This window comes from Athene noctua, chromosome 24, assembly GCF_965140245.1.
Source record: "Athene noctua chromosome 24, bAthNoc1.hap1.1, whole genome shotgun sequence".
NCBI lineage: Eukaryota > Metazoa > Chordata > Aves > Strigiformes > Strigidae > Athene > Athene noctua.
Window position 1 is genome coordinate 3,731,919 of NC_134060.1, and position 20,895 is coordinate 3,752,813.

Here is a 20,895-nt window from a genome sequence, read left to right on the forward strand (position 1 = left end):
ATAAATCAGGGGGAAGCCTGCGCTTGGGCGAGGGCCCAGCTGCGAGACCGGCCTGTTGACGACTCCAGCAGGGCTGCACCGGGCTCTGCTCGGCGGTCGCTGCGCCCTGGGGTTGGGCGATACCCGCAGTGGGGGAAACCCTTCTCAGCACCCGCTCCCGGGGCCAGGGCTGCAGCCTGACATCAAATCCTGAGGCGGGACATCCATTAACTCTGCGGGAGCCACGGCACCCACATCCACCTCGCTGTCTGCACACGCGGCCCTGGCGCCTGGCATCCAGAACCCTTGCTCCGGGCAGCAAGAGGAGGAGGAGGAAGACTTCAGCAAGAGTTTCAGATCCTGGTGTGAAATGCTGTCACCAGGGAAAATCAATAAGAGATTCCCACCTGGTTGCCTGGGGCCAGGTTTTGTTCCCCATCGTCTGAATGACTAGAAAAGGCCACGGCCAGAGAAGCTCGTTGACTGTCCCTACAGCTTTGGGGCTTACCTGTCCTCCCAGTTCTCCCCATTTTATACCAGTGCATTTTACTGGTATATTGCTCCATGCCAGTGGATTCTATGCACTGGCAGACTCCACATGCACGTGCACCCACACACCCATTTATATCAGTGTATTTTACTGGTATGTTACTCCACACCAGTGGATTTTATGCACTGGTAGACTCCACACGCATGTGCTCCCATTCACGCATCCTCGGCCACTTGGGGACCAGAGCGGGGAGCCCCAGACACACACGCTGGGGTGAACTGGGAGCAATGCCGCTGCTGTCAGGGGATTTATTGTCTCTCTAAAGAGCGAGCGAAGGGAGTTGGGACCCACCTCTGCCCCAGCACCAGCCTTTGGCAGGAGCCCTGCGCTCTGGGCGTAGCACAAATACTCGAGCGTGAGCAGTGCCGATGGGATGAGATGGGGTTTTCAAAAGCTGCGAAGTGACTTAGGAACACGAGTGCGATTGACGTGAATCCTGCGGTTCTGAAGTCACGAAAGTGCCATTCTTCATTGTCCGGGACCGCGATTCTCCTCTCCCCACAACAGCCCGACAATGAGGAGCATGTTCAGGGCTCACATCCTCTGTGCTATTGATAGCACGGCCGAGCTTTTTGGAGCGTGGGTCCCATCTGCCACTTCCACTCCTTTTTAAAAGATCCTAATGACTGTCAGATCCTTTTAGTTCTTAATTAATTTCAGAGTTCAACTGCAAATAGGAAACAAGGCAGCTTTTGCCCTTACGCATATGAATATTACTGTTCCATTTAATGTGGTTACTGGTGGAATGCTGTTATTCATTCCTGCCTGCAATAAAAGCCACATGTTTTTAAAACTTTGCACTTGAAAAAACTTTTAGGAAAGAAATCAAGTATGTTTTGTATGCATGGCATGAGATAAAAACTAGTCATAAATATTCAAAGAACAGTTAGAGCTTTATGCTTGATTTAAACAAGTGAACAGAGAAGTACGACGGTTGAAGTGGAGAATGAAAGCCCAATGCTCCTTTAAGAATGTGCTTATGCAGAGAAAAGGAACTATTCATGCAAAGGTTATGGAGCACCTAAGGACATCCCATCTCCTCAAAAAATGCCCAAAGGTGGATAACACAACTGGAAACATTGGGCTTTGTTCAGAACTATTCAAGTGCATGGGAGTTTCTCTCTCTTCAGGGGTTTCGGAGGAGTTTTAGGAGGGTGTGAGATGCCTCCTGCCAGACCCTGTGGGAAATGAGGACTCTTCTTGCATGGAGACATCTCCAATGTGTCCGCTCCCCACGTCGGAAGGCAGATGATTGATGTTTTGATGAGCATTTTTGGGAGCTCCCTGGACTCCTGGACAGACCTTCCCTGGAGCCACCAGAGCCCAGCACAGCCAAAAGCCACGAGGGAAGGGACTGAGCGCCAGGGCCCTGGGCAGTGCCTGTCCCACCGCCCTGCCAACGGGGCCCGGGGCAGCGTCAAACCCTTCAAAACCCAAAATGCGACAGGGGGAGAAATAAAAAAAATTCCAAAGGAAAGAAAAAGGGGAAATGTCTGGATGGTGGAAAGAGGAACCGAAAGGCACATGACGACGAGAAAAGTACAACGGGGTGGACGCAGAAAAACACGATATGATTTCTAATTTTGAGGAGAGGCGGTTAGAGGAGTTCCTGTCACAGAAGGGCTCTCAGGCAGAGCACCAAGGGCCAGGGCACAGGGAAATCCTCCTGCACGTGCCAAGCAAAGCCCTCTTGCAACACAAAAAGACTACAGAAAGCGTTTTCTTGTCTGGGAAAATAGCTGTGCATTGGCAAAACTGCCCCATCGCTCATCCCCATCCCCAGTGGGGTGGGAGAACCGACCTCTTGTCCCGTACGGTGGCTGAACATGCAATGGTGGTTTTCAGTTCTGTTCCCTACAGGCTCACCCAAAATGTTGGGGTGATGCTGGGTATCAAATGGGTGCCCAGTGCTCCTGTGCTAGGCTGAGGTTTTCAGGGCAACAGGGACCCTTGGGGAAAGGTCTTGCACCCACAGACCGAAACAGCGGCCGGGGTTCATGCTTGAGCCCTGGTGTGGTGAAGCATCTATACGGTCCTGAGCAAGGCTGAGCTGGGCTCTGACTGATGAATGATCCCTTCAAGGAAGTCAAATGTGAAGAGAGAGAAAAATCAACCCTGGAAACCTCTCACGTTCCTGCATGCTCGCCTACCTCCCTGCGAGGGGCACCCGGCTCTTAGAAACCTCAGCCAAAGGTTTCGCTGCTTCAGGGCTGCAACATCTGCAAATACCTCTCGGATGTAGGAGCAGAAATGGGTGTTTGTCCCCCCCGAGAGGGCAGGAGGGGTCTGGCAGCTGCCTGCGATGGGCAGTGGCATCGGACAGGGAACTCCGGTTTCCCTTTTCGTTCAGGTCTGGTAGAGCATCTTAGGGTCGTGTCTCAGCAAAAGCAGCTTTACAGGCAAGTGCAAGCGCACTGTATCTGTTTAACTTCACTGTGGGACATCAGTATGGCAAAGGGAACCCAGCCTGGTCACCCTGAGGGCACCCCGCTGATTTGGGAGCCCTGGACACCCCTTCAGCCAGACCGCCCACAGATGTGCTCTCTGCAGTGGCTGTTGTTTGCATCTTGCTCCCCAGAGGATGACGGGGTGGTGCTGTCTCACGCTGGCTGACCAGAGGGCAGCGGCGGTGCCTCGCAGCAGCTTTGCTAAATTTCCAAAGCCCTTCCTGGAATGTCCTTTTGTAGGAAGTGGAGAGTTTCCCCCCCAAAAAAAACCTCAGCCTTGCTGGGAGAGCCACTGGCAAAACCACAGTGGCCGGTGGTGACACCAGCACGGGCATCTCCTCCCTTCCTGCCTCCACCCCGAGGTGGTTACCCCATTTCTCTTGCCTGGGCTGAGCCCTGATGGAGGCAGAGCCGGCGGGTTGGGAGGGAGGCAGATCACAGGAGGTGCTTTATAAACGCGTGGTTTATTAGATGTGCCTAATCCACCAGCTTTCATCCACGCGAGGGTTTTCCCCACCTGTCTGCGGGCAGATGAGCTTTGCAGAGCAGCACCAGCGCAGGGTGGCTGGTAGTTGTCCTCCAGCAAGAGAACGGTTTGAAAAAGCCCCCAAACTTGGTATTTAAAGGCAGAAGTTGGGGACGGGAAGAACGGGACCGATTGCAGCGATGGAGCCCAGCGAAGCTGCGAGGTCTACACCGAGCCGCATCGCACAGAGCTGGAGAAACGCGCCCAGGAGTCTGGCAGGGCGTTTCTCCAGCCCACCGCGATGCTGCTTGGTGTGGAGCTTGAGCAAACGGCTGCCGGCAGTGCCCAGGGCGCCTGCAGGCAGCTGCCTGCTCAGCCCCGCGGGCAGATCCTACGGCTCCGCATTCACCCCAGGCCCGCCTCACTCGGGTTGCTCCTCAGGCAGCTCGCCCATGAAATCACGGGCACGCACGACTCGTTGACTCTGCTTCATAGCTCAGGGCGGGAGATACAGATGAGGCTCGGGCTGGCTGAGAGCCCTTTTGCAATGCCAGTGCCGGGATCGCACCCCAAACATTTCTGTCAATGCGATGCATTGGCTGTTTTCGACAAAAAATAAGGTGCTGGGCAAGGACACTTCCCGTGCGAGGTGTTTACCATCCCTACGGGATCAGTCCCTGATTTCTGCCATCGCCACCAGACTCGGTGGCAACTTGCAGGAGAAACAGTGAAGATCCTCCAGCAGTGACACGGAGCAACTTCAAACTGATGTCAACAACTCCCCTTACAGCAAAGTAACTCTGAGAAAACTGGCTTCTGGTTCCAGTTGCAAATTGTCCTGCAGGCCCACACCATTTTTTCCAGGTTCATTGGCTTTTTGCAATTATTCACTACTTTCACTTCTATGAATAAATCTGGGCAACGCTATTTTGCAGCTGGGCCGCTTTGACTCAACGGGCTCCGGGTTGAGTTGCTTCTGCTCCTTCCTTGAATTCTTTTTTCCGGTGCAAACGTTTTCTTTCGTATTTTCCCTTCTGTATAGACTCTCACTGATGTGAGCTTGCCCGACATCCCCCACCAATAAGCCTGGTGGTTGTAGAGTCATTCCAGAAAACAAGCCCCCGAGAGGGTTCAGCCTGTGGATTCACCCAGCACTTACGCATCCCTTTAGGCACAGAACAAATCCCAGACTTGGGGGAATTAGTCACAGGCAAAAAAATGACGCAGAAGGTACTTTTCTGGTTTCTGACTATGAACTTTGACAACTCAAACCCAATGTTATTTAGGGACCGCTGTTAAGTCACTGGTCACTCACTATCCATCTCCAGCAGCTTGGAAAGGGAACTGCGCCTGATCGCTTCCATCAAACCCCCAGCCCTGTGCTCATCAGCATGAGCTCATTTTTTTTTTGCAGAAGTTTCTTATAAAAGTTCATATGTAAGCAGGAGGTGCCTGTCTGCCTGGGTCAGCTGGCTGACACCACGAGCAGGCTCCTCGCCCCAGCCCAGACAGCAGCCTGGGAAGTTGGGGCGGTTCAGCAACAGGTTGGGGCTGGAGACGAGAGAAATGGAGAACTTGCCCAGACAGAACGGTAGCGGCTTTTGGTCTTGAGCGAGCAGCCAGCTCTGCGGGGAGAGAGGGGATCTTATCTGCAAAATGCAACCTCAGCTATGTCTTGGGGTCTGAGCCAGTCGGCACCTGCCTGACCCTCCGAAACGGGTGGTTCTCGAGAATGTTTTTACATTTTCTCCTCCAACCGAGCGGCAGGCTCTCACTGGCAGGAAGCGTGGGCTCCGGGAGCAAGCATTGGCGGGGGAAGCAAGATGTCTGTGTTCAATCCACATCTCCACCACAACCTTCCCCAAGGACCCCAGACATGCTGTGTCGGGGCTCCCTGGCAAGTGCTTCAGTCCCCGCATCTCCCACCCCTTGGTGGTGGCAAACCCCCCGCACCAGCCTCTGCCACACAACACAGTCCTGGCACCACGTGTGCATCCCAGCTCTGGCAGCGAGGAGCCTCTGATTCCAGCCCCCCAAGACGTGACATTAACTGGGGGAGAGCCCCGTGAGCCCCGGCAGGCTCACACTCGCGTTCTTGACAATTCAAGATACAACGGAGACAAGCCCATCCTGCCACCAGCAAGCACTCCGTGCTCCCATTGATCTCAGTGGGACTCAAGAGGGTTGGATTTCATCAGAATCGGGCTCTTGTCATCTCCCAGCAGCCATGGTTGGCTTTGCTTGTCCGCTGACTGGCGGCAGTGGAACTGCAGAGGTGGTCGGGGATGGGAGGTGGGATGTCTCTGGTGAAAGTTTGGGGAGATAAATGTGAATTCCCCATCTCAGGAGCATATCCAAGTGCCCTTGCTCTTGTTGGACATGATGAAGGTATTTCATCTCCTCTGACACAGGGCAGGATGGTCAGACCGACCACCCGAGCGATGATTTCTGCAGTGCAATGGGTTAAATGGTGCCTGCTGGCTGCCGAGGTACAAAGAAGTTTGAAATAACTTAAAGATGCCACCTTAAGGGTTTGGCGAATCCACCTCCTACACCAAAGCTGTGTTGACTTTCTAGGCTGCACAGGAGGAATCCCAGCACTGCCGGTCCCATTTAACCCCTTCTGTGAAGGGCGTCTGCCTTCTGGTGCAGCCGGGATGGAGGTTCTGGGAGCCAGCATCGTAGGCAACCTGCTTGTGCCACCACAGACCCAAAGCTTTAACTTTGTGGGTCCCAATCCTTCCCACCATCACAAATTCAAAAATTTTTGTGGGCTTCCTTCATCACCGTTAACCCACTCCATCTATCTTCCACCCAACCATATCCAAACACGGCATGTAGAGACACATTTCTCAAGGATAATGTCCCCCTGGCCAGGGCTACCTGGGCAAAACAAACCCCAAAGGATGGATAGACACATATTTCTAGTAAACGTGAGCAATATTTTTGCATTTTAGTAATATCCTATAGTGCTGTCTCAGAGTAAATAAAGATGAACTCTGACATCAAATCAGGAATGAACTCCTGCAAATGACAGGAGAAAAATGTGTGTTGGTGATGCCAGCTAGCACAGTTTGGGCTCAAAAGAGTTAACCAACGTGAGGTCTGATCAGGAATTAACTCGTTTGCATCTATTATCCCACCCACCCCCATCTGAGGGAGGAAGGTGATGGGGAGTGTTGCAGGATGGAGGACTCAGGACTGAACTTCCCAGCTCTGGCTTCCAGCAGCACCCTGGTGCATGCTGAGGTCCCACCAGCACCCACCACACCACAAAACATGGCTGTAATCCTGACCCAAGCTCAGCTCTTCCTACAACAGACCAAAAGTCACCAAATCAACACGAGAAAGCAAGCGGTGGTGGATTTCAGCAGCCTCCAGGCTTGCAAGAGCGGGTCAAGCTTGTGATCGTAGGGCTGCCAGACTTGGTGAACGCAGAGCTAACAGGGAGTAGAAACATGGTATTTTGGGGAAAAAAATAAAACAAGTGAAGTGAAGCTCTGTGCCCAGCTCAAGGCATCAAAACAAACTCATGGCACTAACATGGAGTAATTCTGGGTCTGAAAGGCTTTGCCTCTTCGCGGTCCCTCTTCGCTGCAGAGGCAGGAGGGTTTAAAGCCCGTGCGTGGGATCCAGCTCCCGTGGGAGCAGGGCCGAGGTGCTGGTGGGTGTCCCACCACCCTGCTCAGGGACAAGGAGCCAGGACCAGGGCTATTCCTCCCAGCCCAGCAGTTTTTGTTGAGTTTTATGGAAAAAAACATGGTAGGCTCGTTCATGCGATGAGATTTTCCAAACCGACCCAGGGCTAATAAAAAAAGGTGTTTAATTACAGGGTTCAAGGTAATTGGGCACAAAAGTGGCCAGTAAAATGCAGAGCAGTGCAAAGGAGCTGCAGAACAAGGGCTTAATTTTGGAACAGCACATCTGATTTAGTCTTTACATTCTCTGGCCGGCACTTTCTCTCTCCTAATGAGGGAAACCAGCACGGCCTTTTGCAAATCCCCGCTCAGTAGTTTATTCCTGACTTCAAGTCACTGAAATCACGGCACCGCGCTCTGTCATTAAATTATCTCCATGCATATGCTTCCAGTTTAAAGGGAAACGGCGCAGCCCATGTCTGGCATTTAATGTCTGCCAGGCTGTGAAGAAACAGCCTCCCCGGCTTTTCCATGCACCCCCACCGATGCGGGGCTCCGCTCCCACCTCGAGCATCCCCTTGCCACTCGCTTGCACCCACCATCGCTGAGCGGGGGATGCAGGGAGCAATATTCCCTTAAATATTTTGTAAGCGTTACAAACAGGAATGGAAATAGGCAATTTTTGTGGGAGTTTTTAGTATCTGTAATTGAGTGTAGCTTCCTCCCTGGATTTTTGGCTTCTCATTGGGAGAGAAATTGAGTTACAGCTGGGGATATTCCTGCAACAGCCCCGCTAGCAGCTGCGGCTGGACGGGAGGCGTGCGCGGGCTGCATTGCTGGTTAAGAAACGTGCTGCTCCTGGAATAACCCACGTGCTCGCTCCAGAGATCAGAAAGCAACCCCTCCAGTCACTTGCTGAAGTTTCCCTCCAAGAAAACTCCCCTCCAGCTGCAAGAGAAGTACTATTTTACCAACACCCATCAAATGGACTGACGGAATCTGTGCTGTCAGCTCCGTCCTGGGATGCTGGTGCTGCACCTGGAGCCGTGCAGGAAACCTCTTGCAAAGCCCAGGCCAAGGTTTGTTAACACAATGAGTATCTTTTAACGACCAGCTCAGCCCATCCCACAACCACGGGCACTGGCGTGCTCTCCATTGGCATGCGGGGAGTTTGCGACACCCTTTGTCTGTCTGTCTGTCCCTGTGCCAGACTGAGCCCTGGCTGGGACCCAGGAGACGCAGAGGGTGCGAGAAGTCAGGGCAGACTTTGGTCCAGGGTTGTGCCGTTAACATCATTCCTACCATTTTGTTTTGATTTTTTTAGAAGCTATTTTAACAAAAACCATGCTGCCTTGTGAAATCACATCCCGATATAGCTGCCATAAACACACACAAGGAGCGACTGGAAAAAAAAAAAAAAAAAAAAGCAGACCTGGAGCCCTAAATCCCATCATTACCAGGAGAAAAGACCCTTGGAAGGTGCCTCCTCCCATCTGGTCTCCCTGCGGACTTCCCCATGCCGACAGCTCGTGGTTACGACGTCAGACCCCGCCACGATGCCAAAGGCACCGGTGAAACCTCAGTCAGGGTGTCAGTGACTCGGACCCTGGCGGAGTGGGCTGGGGGGGACACGTGGCCGTGACTTGGGGCACCACTAGCATATGCCTTGCCACCCACTGCCCTGAATTGTGGCTGTGAAACTGGTGGCACCTCAGGGACATGAATCCCTTGTGGGATGCTCCTCGCTGGGGTGATGGGGCCATCCGGGGTGGCAGGAGGTCCCTTCCCAGCCATCACGGGGAGGGCTGCATCTCCCCAGGTGGAAAGACAAACCCAAGAGCTTCTTATCCCTCTTATCCCTCCATCCAGGATCTGGCCATCCCAGAGGTAAAGGTTACGTCTCTACAGGGCCCTACGGCACGGCAGAGACTGTTGAAAAAAAGCCCATTTTTCAGTGTCTCCCTTCCCAACTGAGGCTTTTTTTTTTTTTTTTTTTTTAATCTCTCCCTTCTCCTCCTATTTTGGTTGTTTTTATATTTTATTTTACAATAGCTTGAGTAATACGTTCCTCATGTTCCAAACGCACTAGCTGCTTCCAGTGGGAATGGAAAATCATTGTTTCTTTTTATTTTCCCTTTTCTTTTTCTTTTTAATATGTTTATGTTATGGAAAATACCCCCAGATTGCAGACGCGTTGGCTGTTCCACTTACTTGAAAAAAAAAAAAAAAAAAAAATTAAAGCATTTTTAGAAAGACAAGAGCCAAGGAGGACGAGGAGGATAATGCTGTGGTTGAAGGCTCTGCCTGGCACCCTGCAGACTCTGTCGTGGCCAGCCTGGGTGTTGCTTTAGGCTGCGATGGGCCACGCAGCACCCGATGCACCACGGCCACGTCCTGCCCTCTCGGAAGCAGCCGAGGCGGGATGCCGGTGCCCTGCGTGGGAGGTGGGTGCTCTCCATTCCCCCCTTTCCCACGCACCCTTCTCTGTTGGGGGGTGCCCAGGAGGGAGCTGCCCTCCCAGGATGTTTCTGCGAAGGGCCTCGCCGTCCCCACCAGCCGGGAAACCACATCCGCCACCGGCGCGGCAGCTGCCCCGGCAAGGCTGGGGCAGCAAAGGGAAGCAAAGGGAAGAGGCAGAAATGGGTGGAAACAGAGAGAAATTTTTCCAGATGAAGCACAGAGTGGCAAGAGGTCTAGAGAGTGGAGGAGGATTTGAGTTTGCTACCAAAAAGGCTGAAGCATCTGCAGTTTGAGCCAGTGTTAACGCTGGGGTTGCTTCCCCGTGCTGCAGAAATGTCGGCAGCCTGCATACAGCCAGGGGGACCGTACCACATTTGCAGCAGGTTTTTACTCAATTTTCTTTCCCACTCTGTGCCACCACCCCAGGGCGCTGCCATCAGCACCCGACAGCTTGGTGCGCCCCAATACGTCCCCAGCCGGGCATCGCTCAGCAAGATGATCAGCCTCGGTTTGGGGGGGTGTCAGCAGAAGGCGGCCGGCAGCGTGGGGTCTCACCTCACCACGGGGTCACACCAGTGACAGGGCAAGGCTAAAGGGTTTTGGCCAAGAACTGAAGCTAAAGGCTGCCAGGATCTCTGGGATGAAAGGGGTGGGAGTGAGGGTTCAGGCCCAGCCTTTGTGCCGGCCCTGACCTGGGCACATCAGGGATGAAACGCAGGAGCCAAGGAAAATGAAAATGTGATGGGAAGCCCTTGGGGAGAGCTCAGCCCTCTGGATCCTCCATCACTTGCACAGCTAATGGACATCACCCCCTGCAGCAACAGTTTCTTCTCACTCTGGACATACCTGGGAGAAAAATTGGGTGCAAATGCACCCTGCAGCAGGAGGGAGAGGGGATTTGCATCCTCAGGGCTGAGCCCTGAGCCCCCATCACCAGCACCCCAATGCCACTGGAGACCTCCTGGCAGGTTTTTCAATGTTCTCCCCTCCGCTGCTCAGCCTCGTTAGAGGAGTATTTACGGTGTGGCCCGTGGCTCGGGCTCATCGCTTCGGATGGGAAGTCACATTCTTGCTCCTAATGCTGACCATGTGTGGATCTGAGCCTGCAAACATACAGCTCATTCTTTGTTTCCCAAACCGTACGCGGCCAAAACAGTGGACCGCAAACACTGACGACATATCGGAGGAGATCAAGTCTAAGAAATCATCATGAATTAAAGTGCTCAGCAAAGGGGAACGCCACTGTCTCTCTACCCCTATTAGATCATAACAAGGTGATGAGAGACAATGGATTTATACTCGTTCCCACACACACACATACACAAATATATTTAAAAAAAAAAAAAGGAAAAAAAAAAAAAAAGACATGCCACCAGTCAGCGGGGTTCCCTTGGAAAAGGCAAAGCCACTGACAGTCAATCAGGAGCCAGCAAGCTCTGAGCGCACAAGCCTTCCCCGGGAGGGGAGGATGAATGGAGGCAAACCAGATTTCGTGGCCACATGGTGTTGCACACCAGCCCCCGGCACGTGGGCGAGCGCATGTGCACGGGGATGGGGCGGCATCGCGGCTCCCTGTGCCCTCCAACTTCAGAGAGCTGGGGGAGCAGAGGGAGGGCTTGCGCAGGGGTAAGGGGGTGAAGGGACCCGGGGTGCTGGGTGAGAGCAGGCTCTGGCTGAGCTGTGCCCGTAGGAGAGGTCCTGGGTGTGCAGTGCTCGCGGGTGTGCAAACATCCCCCCAGGTATTACAATGCCCATAGGTGTGTATGTGTCCGTGGGGATTGCAACGCTCACAGGCGTGCAAATGCCTTCAGGAATTGTGACGTTCACAAGCAGGCCAACATCCGTGGGTTCTGCAAAGCTCACGGGCGGGCAAACGTCCACAGGTGCTGCAAAGCTCACAGGTATGCAAACGTTCATGGAGATTGAAAAAAAAACCCAAAAAACCCAAAACATTTTGGGTGCTCTCAGATGAAACAAAACCTTTAGGGAAACATGATGGCAAAGCTCGGTGACACCGTTACACGTGCACGGTGTTACTTGGTGCCCACTCACCCACTCTCTGCCGGAGGCATTGCCCAGAGCACGGCGTGGCAGGAGGAGGGAAAAACGCCTCAAAATACCATCGGGGTTACAGTTTTCTGTGGTTAGGAAGAAACACAGAAATCCATTAAACAGAAGTTTGCTGAGTGGGAATCCTGAGGTGGCCAGCTATGGGAAGGGTGGAAAAAGAAACCTCTGCTTGGGGCGAGCTGGGGGCCACCATCTGTACCCCAGCAGGTGAGGAAAGCTGCTGGTGGCTTGGGGGCGCAGCGAGGAGAGCACCGTGCTGGGGCACGGCCAGGGGGGCTGCCCCGTGCCCTGGGATGTGCCAGCCTCGGCGTGTGGCAACAGGCCAAGCCCACAGCCCCCAGCACAGCAGTTGTGAAACTCTGACTAATCTGTGGGGAAAAGGCACAGACGCAGCGACCTTCCAGAGAAGAAATGATGGCCACCTCCCGCACCAGGGCAGTCATCACTGCCCACTTTCAGAAGCCGAAGGTGACTGACACTGGCTCTGCCACCACAGGGTTCCCTCCTGCTCCTCCTCCAGCATCTACTGGGGCAGGGCCAGGGCCAGAAGTCAATTTGTTCATCCCAGCTGCCATGTTTTGGGGATGGGATGGGTTCCCCATGGGATCACAGCTCATTTCTGCCACTATGGGGTAGACAACGTTCTCAGACCCCCCCAGCAAGGCTGTCCTGCACGGGACCACAACCCCACTGCTTTCTCTTGGGGCAGAGCAGCTCTGCAGGGACCTCTGAGCCCCTCCGCTCCTGCTTTAGGCAGAACCCCGCTGTTTGTTAGTCTAACTGAGGCTGAGAAGGGCTGGCAGAGACCCTCAGGCTCCCTGCACCCCCATGGACCACCTGCTCCCTTTAGCAAAGCAGAGAAGAAGGTGCAGAGACAGGAGGAAATTTGCCACGATCAACCAGAGACAAGGACCCAGAGAGCCCAGGAGAAGCAGCAAAGCAGGGACTGAACCCCAGGATCAGTCCCAGTTCCTTCAGAGCAGCACTGCATCACGGCCAAACACGGCTGAGAGTGTGTCTACATTCATGCATCTGCAAAATAAACAGTAAAATTCCCTTCTTGGATGCCAGAACCAAGGCTCAGTGCCCTTTGCCTTGCTTGCAAGAGCATGAAGCCACCTGGAGAAGGCTGCAAGATGAGGGGCAGCTACCCATGAAGACACCAACATGATGGAGAAACAGGCAAAAATAGTGATATAACACTGGTTTGTTTTCACTGGGGAGCGTGGACAGACCGTGACAGTTTACGAGCTGTTTCCACGTGCCTTTAGATTTACAAAAAACAAGGGAAAATTGACAAACATTGATGACCTGAGTTAGGGAGAAGTGAATGAGCCCGCTATGGGCACCCTGAGCAGAAGAGCCAGCCTAGGCCACCAGCAAACTTTCTCAGGGCTCACCCCGAGGCAAAATAACTCCCAGCCTCCAGCCAAAAAGTCTGAGAGCACCCGAGCCACCGGCACCTCGCTCCTCTCTCGGTGGCCCCATGAAGCATCACACCCCGTGGCCATCCCTGCAGGTTTCCACTGAAGACTGTCAAGAAACCAGCCCGGGTGGCTGAGTCCTCCCCACCCCGATAGCCATCAGTAACGAAGAACTGACTCACGGATGTGACATTTGTGGTTTTGATGACTTAGAGGCAACCGGTTGCCACCGGGATGGCGGCTCCAGAGGTCCCAGGAGAGGGCATGGCCCAGACCCAGGAGCCGAGCCACAGAGTGCTCAGATGGAGCAGAAAAAGACGTAGTTATTTTTTCCTTGCAAAAAGGGATAGAAAGTGTTTGTCAGCCCCGCGGAGGAGCGCGGGTCCCTCATGCTGGCACTGACTGTGGGGTTCAGCCGTTGGGTGCAGCAGGGGAGAGTCCCCCCAGTTCAGACCAGTTTATCTTACAACTTCTGGCTGGTCTCCAAGAGAAGCGAGGAGACGCAAAGACAGCCCCCAGGCCAAGGCAGCACTGGCTGCCAAAAATGGGGTTTCTATCCCCAAAACCATTGACTGGAGGCAAATTTATTTCAGTCCCCACCAGATATTTCACTCAGTTGTGAATCTGGCGCGTGCAAGCGGGGATTGGTGCTGCTCTCCCACGTGGGGGCTCTTTTGCCCAACCCTTTGGAAAGCTGAAAAATCCCTTTTCTATTAAAAAAAAAATAATAAAAGAGTTTCCAGACTAACTAGTGAATACCTTTGGGATTTTTCGTTTCATTCCTTAAATATTTGCGCAAACAAACACCCATTTTCATGGATGTGCCCAGAAAAGCAAGCAAAAACTATGAATGCGGTTGAATCCCCCAAAGCCAGGAGGAATTTAAATGAACATTTGTGAATGTTTTGCAGTACTCACCCAAATCTAGCCGGGCAGGAGAAGACACACTGAGCTCCTTAAAGAAAACAAGGATTTCTTGTCCTAATACTAAACAAATGTTTCACCATTTGGCCATATTCCATCCTTGGTGCAATCGTTTAATTCTCCCCAATTTAATAAAAAATTATGTCTGAAACAAAGATGTTTATTGCTTTTATGAGTTCCTATTTGTATGGAAATTGCATACAAGACGTGATATTTCTGGTGCTCACTCTCTTTTATTTTTAAATGAGCAAGCCCAGTTAAACCCCGGCATTTCTTCATCTGGCTTGCGGAGGGAGAAGTATAGATTAAAAAGAACCATGCAAATGTTTTTTATAAACTTCTCTTATTTCCTTGCCATGGGACTGCCTTTAATTAGCTGCACGGAGTACAAAGGACACATTTATAATGCCACCATCTCCGAGTGGAGGGCATTAAGATAAACGTGGCTATTCTGCCTCTCTGCCTTGTGCTCCGGCATGGTGTATCCATGATGGGGCTGGAGAAGCCAGTCTGGATTTACACCCCCTCCATCCCCATCCCTGCCTCTTTCTGCTGCGTCTCCAACACCCTCTAGCTCAGAAGAAAACTCAAAGCCATGGAGTTGGCGTAATGGAGGTTAACACCACCAACCCGCCTCAAAAGGACACGTAACCTTTTGTGTTCTCAAAAATACCCCAAAATCTGGTCTGCAGTGACTCGTCTCCGGATGACTGGCTGCATTTTGCTCTTTGGGTAGGGGCTGATGATTGCCTTCCCCTGATCTGCTTGGGTTCAGTGGGACGTGCAGAGCCATCGCTCAGGACCTGGGTCCTCACGGCCATGACCAGCTCAAGCTTTTGCTCCTGAACTGCATCAGGAAGGGAAAAGACAGGGCTTTGCAGGGCTCTGCCTGACACCTTAGAAAATTCCCATCTCCTTCCCAAAAAATTTTCAGCATACACCTGGTCTCAGCAGCTCCAGCCCACGCCGGCCTCTCCCGTTCACCCCGAGCAGCCCTGCTGCAGAGGAGTTACAAGAGGATGGTGGTTGTGAAACGAAGGCGGGTTCAACTCTGGGGACATGAGACCCTGCTGGGACTGAGCAGAGGAGAAATCTGGGGAGAAACAACCCCCTCTGATGGGCAGTTTGTCCATCCTGAGGCAGCCGGGATGGATGAAACCGTCGTGGCTTGGGGTGTGCAGAGAGGCCGCGAAGAGCAGATTGAACAAATTCATCACCCAACAGAGTTATATATTTAGCAAAGCACTATATACTGTGGCTGTGTGTTTTCATATTTAGAGTATTATATGTAAGTAAACATATAAAACTGTGAGCTTGAAAGCAGCTAATCTCCCCCAGCTCTTCCCTCCTTGCAAACTGGTTTCTCTTTAGAAGCAATTCACGTTTCTGCAGATTTTTGCTCCCCCACGCAGCACCCGCCTGACAACTCGGACCCCCGACCCTTCCCAGCACTGCAACCACGCAGGAAAAAGGAAAAAAATAAATGGGAGCAAACCACCCACTAAACCTGGACAAACACGGCGGCAGCTTGGAGTATCGCAGAAATGGCAGAAAACCCTGGTGGGCACCGGCGAGGAGTGAGGTACCAGCAAAGGTGCATTGAGCCCGCTGCCAGTTTGCTTCTTTGCAAATAAATAAATAAAATAAATAGAAAAACCAACAATGTTTCCTGCCACCGAGGAACGAAAGAGCCCGGTCTGTACTCACCACGCAGGAAAGTGGAGGAGTAGGTGGCGAAGGAGTCGAAGATGCTGTTGGTTGCCATCCCCCTAGTCCCGTGCTCCGGCTCTCCTGGAGGAGCTGCTGGCCAGTGGGAGGAGGAAGAGGAGGGATGGGAGAGGCAGCAGTGAGTGGGAGGAAGAGGAAAACCCCGCCGGTGGCACAGGTAGCCTCCGGCTGGCTGGTGGTTCTGTGGTCGGCACGGCAGAGCCGCCGGCTCGGCATCCGCTGGGTGGGAGAGCGGCGTCACCTGATCCGTGGCGTCAACAGGCCAACGATATCGCTGCGGCTTCGGGGTGCTGGCATTGGGGTTTTTTTCCCCCCCCTGTATATTTTTCTTACTAATAATTTTATGGTTTGTAGCTGGTGGTTCATGGGAGGCTCGCTCGGACTCATGGCTGAGTGACAGACGGGAGCGGAGGAGACATTTCTCTTTAATTAATTATATTGTTGCCTTAGAAGAAACAAAGAAGTGAACCCGTAGATTTCTAATTGGGTGATTGAAGTAATAACCCATTTACATGCCGTGGTTTTCTCCTTTTAACTGCCTTTTCTCCCACATTCACCACTTGTCTGTATCCTAATTTTGAGCTGTACGTGGCTTTCTGACTCCCAGCCGGGTATGGGGACTGCATGCTGAGACTGTTTCCATATGTGTAGTAGATGGGTGGTTCTTCTTCACGAGGATTTTATGTGAATTAGTATTAAGCAAAAATATGAAGCACATGTGGCAGAATAAACAGCGCTGGCTGTGGAGGGGGCACCAGGGAAGGTGGAGAGGGCTGGTGAGGAAGAGGAGGAAGGCAGCAGGTATGGCTGACCTCCTGCTTTGCCCAAATGACAACAGACAATTTTTATATATTTTTGGTTTAGTAATAAAGCTAATTCAGTAATGCAGGCACAGCAGATTTCCAGGAGCACCTGAAGATGCCATTTCTGCTGGACCACAGAAATGCCAGTGCCCAGTGGAACAGGAGATGCCATTGGACCCCCTCGCCTGGGGCTGATGAGTTTTCTCATAGAAAATTGCCATTATCACCCTTGGAGATGAATTTTCCCTAAATGGGAAGAAATGTAGTATTGAAATATGAGATGATATTTGTCCTTTTCTTTTTTTCTTCTCTTAAGAAAAAGCGAAGGGAGCTCTCTGATGGAGTAAAACAAATGCAAACTAAGCTTAAGTGACCAAAAATCTGCAGGAAAATAAGACCCAAGGCAGAAGGCTGGCTGTTGCGGCCCACGATTTCAAGGTATTTGGAGAGTTTGGTGCTCATCACGCCTCGCCACTCGCCGCTGTCATTCTTAGTTCAGTTTTTCATCCGATGGATGTTGGCGGTTGGACGTATCAAGATGTTATCGGCCAAGATGTTACAGATTTCTGCAGAGTTATTAGAGGCTGGGGAAAAAAAAAAAAAAAAAAGGCGGGTCATATTTACTGTGACTGAAAACTGCTTGTCTGCTGCTTTTAAGCAAAGAGGGGGAAAAAGTGGTTTCAGAGCAGTGAAAGGGGCAGAGGTTGTGCAAATGCTGGCACAAAAGGAAAGGGAAAAGCAACCCAGCCTGGAAAACACCGGCTGCTGCACAGAGCGGGGTCTGTGGCACTGAACAGCATCGCCTTGTCTTGCTTGCCAGACACCCACCACAACCACAGCTCCAGCCCCGGGATGTGTGGCTACAGGCAGCGAGGTTGTTTCTAGCAGCGCGGTGGCATTACTCCCCCCCAGCAGCGGCGGGATGTGGTCCCCTGACCCCCACTGCGGGCCAGAGGGGAGCGGGGTGGCTCAGCCCAGCAGCATCCCGCTTGCCAGCCTTGCCTGCCTCAGAATTACAAACCTCCTGGGCAATGTTCAGGTTTTTCAGGCTGGGTTTGGATTTCATGGCTCCTTTCTTGCAGGAAGGGGGTGGGAGTCTCAGCCCTCACCTGGTTTAGGTCCCACTGGGGAGAAAAATCAGGATGAAGAGAAGGAGAAAGAGAAGAGGAAGGTGGTTTTAAGGTATTTTCCCAGTCCCCACATTGGTAGGTGCCAGATGGGAGCTCTGATTCAGCTGCCCTCATTTACACCCCGACCAAACACCCTTCAGCAGCACTAATTAGGAGAAGGCTCTGGATGGGGCTTTTCTTCTCCATCATCCTCCCACCACCCCTTTTTTTCCCTAAATCACTGCAGTACCACCTCACGGACATGGTCCTCAGCTCCTGGTCATCATCCTCATGTGATCCACAAAATCAACCTTTATCATAGAATTTCTCCTCTTGCCCCTCAAATCATGGCTTTTTCCTCATGTGGGGCTTTAAATCAGAATTCTCCCAATTTCTCCCGCAGGCAGATGCAAGGGGCATTGTGGGGCCACAACCTGAGGGTGTTCCAGACGTTATCTAGGCATGGTGGGGTGCTGGCAGCATGTGTCAGGGACATTAACACCCAGCCCAGGCAAGGCGCTTAATTACACACATTTATTTGTATCTTAGGTGAGAGTCATGGACATCCCCAATGATTTAGTGTTCGCCGGTACTTGTGGAAATCCAAAATTCCTCCCCAAAGCCCCAGGAGGCTCCAGAAGTATATGAGGACCAAACCCATGTTAAACTCTTGCTCTTTTACATCTGGTTACAAAAATGGATCCTTTTTTCTTTAGCAGTGTTACCACAGGAGCTGCAAAACGGAGCCAGAATGAGGTGAAACACCTACCCCGTAGAAAGTACAAGGGAATATAAACTGATGGAGGGATTAAGGACACTGTTCTATTTGTCCTTGCAGAACATGGCTGGGGAATGGGCATGTTTTAAAAAATAACTGATTAACAACTCTCATGCAATTAATCCACCCCTGGGATGGTCGCCCCTGGTGCACAGCTCTCCCACGCAGCCCCAGTGTGGGGCTGGTTTTTGGGTGGGTTTGTTCCCTGAGTGTCCAAGGAGAGCTCTGCGACTGCTAGAGGCAAGCGGGCTCGTTGCAGAGGGTGAATATTTCCTGCCATTAATAATGCTGATAGAAAAAAAAAAGTAAATCGGAGAATCCAGCCCCAAAGTTTCTCCCTTGCTCTCACCACCCCGAAGCTTTGGATTCGCTTTGTGGGCGTTGCTGGGAGTGAAGGGTGAACCCCAAAATCCACCAAGATTTAATGCTTCTCTGAAAAACCAGTCCCAGCCCTGAGCCAGCCCGGCTGCAGCTGCACGCTCCCCACCAAAGCGCAGGTACAACAACCAGCACTCGCACCCCGCTGCCTGCACCCCGCTGCCTGCGAGCCGCGGAACCACCCAGGCATTTCTGGTTTAGCAAACCCACCGCTTTTATCCCCAGCAAAGAGCTGCTTCTAAGAAAGATGTGACAGTCCCTGCAGCGAGCAGGTGGGGTGTGTGTGTGTGTGTGCAGCGGGTGCTGAGCGCTGGCCTGGCAGAGGGGCTTCGCAGCTCAGCCGCTTCCTCCACGGCTCAGCAAAACCCACGGCTGGGCGCAGCCACCCCCCTGGCTGCACACCACCAGCTCTCACCGCCGGGAACGGGGCGGCCACACTCGGCTCCCAAAGGTGCAGGCAGCGGGTCTGGCAGCTCCGGACACATGCACGCACACGCACACATCCCCCTGCACCCAGACACGGGGGGAAATGCAAAAATGAAGGGCTTTAGCACCCATGGGTCTGCTCTGTAGGGAAAGCTGCTGCAGGGCTCGGTGTTTCCCAGACAGTGACACCGTGTGCGAGGCAGGGAGGCAGGATGGGGCTTTCAGTTTATCGATGGGAAATTGAGGCATGGGGCGATGGGGACTAAAATGTCCGTTGATTTGGGGAGATGATTGAAAGCGGGTAGGTCGTGCCCCTAGCAGTGCACAGCCCGGCGTGTCGGTGATGTGCTCTGTCATTTCAGCATGTAGCATTTTCGCCAACCCAGCTGCCAGCATCTCACCCAGCTGTCCCAAACCAGAGGGGCTGCTCATGACCCTCTCCAACCCCCCCAGCTGAGCCTGACCAGGGCAGGACTCGCTTGCCTGAGCCGCGAGGCCACCGCAGCACATCCCTGCTCCACCTCCAGTCCCAGCACCCAGCCCCACGCTGGCTCTGCCCGAAGCCATGGGAAAGGAGGCATGTGATCGGCTCCATAAAAACTGCCACGACCCAGGAACAACTCACATTGTCCGAACTTCACCCCGGCCCTTCCTCGCCGGCGCCAGGATGCTCTGGGAATGCCCCCAGCCGGTGCACAGCACCCGGCCACGCGGAGCCGCGCGGGCACGCGTGTGTGGCGAGCGGCACAATGCCGGCCTTGTAACCCCGGTGCCGGCAGAGAGATGCTTCCTGACCCCGGAGCAGGGACCTGCCACGGGATCTCTCCCATCACGGCTGCCTTGTTTTCCCTGTGCATCCCAGGAGGTGCAAGGGAAAGCACCCGAGCCTGGGAGCTGTGGGTGCCTCTGAGATGACCTGGAGCCCTGGCGTGGAGCTGTGGCAGTGCCGGAGATGGGAAGCGGTCGGAGGCAATGCAGAGGCAGCTGGGAGGTAAAGACAGAGGAATGCTGCAGAGAGTCCAGGGGATTGTCCGCAGAGGTGACCACAGCCCTGGGACGAGGGGGGGAAAAAAAGGGAGAAATTAAAAAAGAAAATTCAAGAGGGGATCAAACATCTGAGGCAAATCAGCAGTGCCTTTGGGCACAGACCTGGTGTCTGCCTGGATATCTCTGGAGTCCGAAAGGGCTCTGGGGACCGGGGCAGGGCAAGAGGGATGGGACAGGCTGGCTGTGCTCCTTCCTGCTCCTGCGGGACCCCAAAACAGCCAGGGAGGGGGTGCAATGCCGACAGACCCATGGGACGATCAGCAGCTCCTTGGAGAGGTTCACAACATCCATCCGTGCACCGGCCGAGCCGTTGGCAACCCTCTGCCACGGCACCACCAGCACCCAGCGGGCCCCAGGGGGGTTGATGGGGTGAGGGACGTGCAGCTCCCCTGGAGATAACAGCCAAGCAGAGATGTTTCAGCCAAGAGGACGGGCGAAGCCGAAGGGAGATCCCCGCATGGGCCGGGGTTGCGCCATCGCCGGGTCACGCCGCAGTCACACGCCGGCACAGTGTGGTCACACCAACACCCTTCACCCGACCTTGGGGATCACGGGCAGGCGGTGTCCTGGGTGACAACAGCTCTGTCTTGTCCTACACCCTGTCCTAGCAAGTGCCGACTGCCGCCCAGCACCAGCATTAAGGGGGTTTGCTGCATTTCCAAGGGGGT